We start from the raw sequence: 1,125 nt of genomic DNA, 5'->3' as shown, positions 1-1,125 counted from the left end.
GACAGTCTCTCTCTTTTCTCTACCATGAGCTCTCCCCAGTCTCATCTCCCATCTTTTATCATCTTCCCTCCCAATCCCTCCGTTCGTTCCCTCTGTCATTATTTCCCCTTTATTCTTCGCGTCCCGTTATCTCCGTCTCGTATCTCGACCAATGGAATCCAATCCTCCAAGTTACTGTTTTGGCCGCCGCTGCCGCCACCGTCGCAGGGCCGGCCGGAGTAACTCAAGACTTTGGCGTTCAGTTTATAGAGAGCGAGGCGTGGGGTGGGGGGAGGAGGGATGGGGGGAGGAGGGGGGAAAAGGGAGAGGGGGAAAGTGGGGGGAGGAGGACGGGATGGAGGGAGGGAGGGAGGCAGGGGGAGAAAGGGCGAGGAGGAAGGGGTAGGCAAGGACGGTGCGCAGGAGAGGAGGGAGGAAGGGTTGAAGGGTGGGAGGAGGAAGGGGGTAGATAGGGAGGAAGGGAAGGTTGGAGGGGACAGTGGAGGTCGAGTATGGGGATGGGCGGGGGAGGGAGGGGGGCGAATGGTGGAAGCTGGTGGAGGGGAAAGGGGGGAAAGTAAGGAGGAGTGGGGAGGGGCGAGGGAGAGAGGGGAGAGGGGGAGAGGTTGGACGTAGGTGGTCGGTGAGGGCGAGGTGGATGGAGGGTGGGGGAGCGAAGGGTGGAGGTGGACGGTTAATGAAGAAAGTAATGGAGGTGAGATCTAAGAAGAACGAATTTCAAAGGGAGTGGAAGAGGAAGGCAGTGGAGTAAGTGGAGTGATGTGGAAGATATGGGGGGGTGGAGAGGGAACAGGAGATGGGGGATAGAGGGGATGCGGGAGGATGAGAGACTGAGGGCGGAGGAAGGAATAGAAGGGGAAGGTGAGAGGGAGTGGAAAGTGGAGAATGCAGGGGAGAGATGAAAGACGGTGGAAGGTAGAGGAAGTAGGTCCCAGATGCGGAAGGTGGGGGAGGGGGTGATGCGGAGGGGGCGGGGGAAGAAAAAGAGGAAGGTAGAGGTGGAAAGTGGAGGGGGAGTGCAGAGGAGGGGGCGGGGGAAGAAGAAGAGGAAGGTAGAGGTGGAAGGTAGAGGGCAGAGGAGGAGAGAGATTGTTAATACTTCTTTGGATGGAAGATAGACATCTG

Source organism: Penaeus monodon, chromosome 19 (genome assembly GCF_015228065.2).
Source record: "Penaeus monodon isolate SGIC_2016 chromosome 19, NSTDA_Pmon_1, whole genome shotgun sequence".
Taxonomy (NCBI): Eukaryota; Metazoa; Arthropoda; class Malacostraca; order Decapoda; family Penaeidae; genus Penaeus; species Penaeus monodon.
Note: the sequence above shows the minus strand (reverse complement) of the source record.